This window comes from Haplochromis burtoni, unplaced genomic scaffold (genome assembly GCF_018398535.1).
Source record: "Haplochromis burtoni strain Fernald_Lab_line unplaced genomic scaffold, NCSU_Asbu1 Contig_968, whole genome shotgun sequence".
NCBI lineage: Eukaryota > Metazoa > Chordata > Actinopteri > Cichliformes > Cichlidae > Haplochromis > Haplochromis burtoni.
The window spans coordinates 85,497-87,637 of record NW_024583329.1 but is presented as its reverse complement, the minus strand read 5'-3'; positions in this window follow the sequence as shown (position 1 = coordinate 87,637).

Here is a 2,141-nt window from a genome sequence, read left to right as displayed (position 1 = left end):
TATTTCTCTGACAGGTTGTGGGCACCAGCACAGCAGAGTACGAGTTATGATTCCTATGGAGTCTGCTGTGATGATAAAGGGAACTTGAAACAGGCAGTTGAACATTATGTTGGTTACAGCTCGAAGACCTTCATCTGTGAGAAATGAGTTTGGTGCTTTGATGTAAATGTTTGAATAATCCAACCAAAGACACCTCACTATGAAATGTCCTGCATGAGCCTCAGACTCAGCTTACAGTCTTTACTTGTTCATTCTGCATCATATATTGATTACATGTGTTATCTAAGGACCTTGGAAAGAAAAGCTTCTGGACTTGTTTAAGTTGCTTGAAGACGTTTCATCTCGTCCACCTTTTGGATGATAGGTGAATAACAAAAAAAAAAAAAAAGGGGGGGGGGGAATGTACAATGAACATAGAGAAGCAAGGCACTGATAACTATAACAATAGTAGCATCAACAATAACAGTAACAAAACTAAACTAAACCGGTCTCAAAAGGAGACTGCTATCCTTCCAGTGATCCCAGTCCATCTTCTCATTTTTCAGACTATTTAAATGCTTAAGTGCTTACCATGCTAGTCCACACCCAAACCAAAACGCAGAGTATTAGACCGAACTTTGGAATAAATAACTGGCAACAAGTGATATAACAACACATATCCCAAGCATAAATGGGACTCTGTAGAGTTTAATTGTTGTTATTATCTTGTACCTGTTTCGGCCATTCATAGTTATTCCAAACTATGTATTGTCAGTGCAGGAAAAAAAAAAGGGAGAGCGAGTCCTGGCCCTGGACATATATTAAGCGCACGTTTTGGGTCTTTAAAGGTCATTTCTTGTCCACCCGCGGTAGTAATCCTCAGTGTCGCTGGATACCCCAGTGGACTCCGTTGCAACTGTGAAGTAGATTCCTCACCTCAGTAAAGGTGGCACGCTGTTTATTCACAGCTTGGGTGAAGTCCGGCAGTACGCGAATACAATCACCATCTACAGTTGTTATCGCCCCAGCCTCGGCTGCCTTTCTGAGAAATATTTCCTTTTCTGTGAACTAATGACATTTCACTACAAATGCGCGGGTGGCTGGTCACCTTGAGTTGGCTTGGTGTAGAGGGTCCAATGCGCCTATTCTAGAGTCGGCACTTTTTCTAGACCAAGAGCATTTTTCAGCATTTCCGACGCATATTCAGATGGGTGTTTCCCCTGCTCTCATCCCTCCTTTACCACCATAACGCGGCCGTTGCAGCGCTGTGACCTAGCCTCCAAATCCTCGCACCAGGCCTTCAGCAGGGCAAGCTCTTCTTTCAGGCTGGAAATGTCGATTCCATAGAGTCGGAATTAGCAGTGACTCCCTTTTCCAACTCAGATGTGTGGTTTTCAACCTTATCCAATCTTTTATTGAGTGTCTCAACGACGTTATGCAGCTCTGTTTGGGTCTCTGCAGCCTTTTCATCTATTTTCTCCAGCAATTCTTGCTTCATTCATTGCAGCTCCTTCAGGATTGCCTGCTGCTCGCCCGCAGTTGTCTCCGTGGCATTTGGGCATGCTAGGCTAGCTGGGCCAGCAACTAGCTCTCGTGTCCTGCTCCATCTTGTTGGCTTGAATTTTTTTTGGGCATGTTGTCCATAGACTGGGATGGTTCTTTTCTAATATGTTGTTGCTCTCATATGTGGAGTAATATCACGTAATTTTCTAAGAATTATATGGTAAATACAAGGGTTTAAGGGCAGAGCTCACAAATCAATGTCCTCACATGGCGCTGCCGGTTAAAACATTTAACAGAATATAAGGGAATCAGCTCAGGTGTTATTTTTAAGGCATAGAATTAGAATTCCCTAAACAGCTAATGCCAGTTCATGCTTAATACCATTTTGCACCACAAGATGGTACAGTTAGACAGCTTCTAGTCTGCACAGAGATCAATCTTGTATTGTTTGTTTTTACAATACATCATTAATATTTTTGTTTGCTACCATATTGGTGAACACCCACACTATATTCAGCTGCTGTAAAACTGCAATGAGATTTTGGTTCAAATTTCTTCCAATAAGTTGATTCATTCCCATTCTCATGTTAATTCACACTTTGCATTTTGTAATTTAATGTACTGTATATATCACACACTTAAACAAAACAAAACTTTTT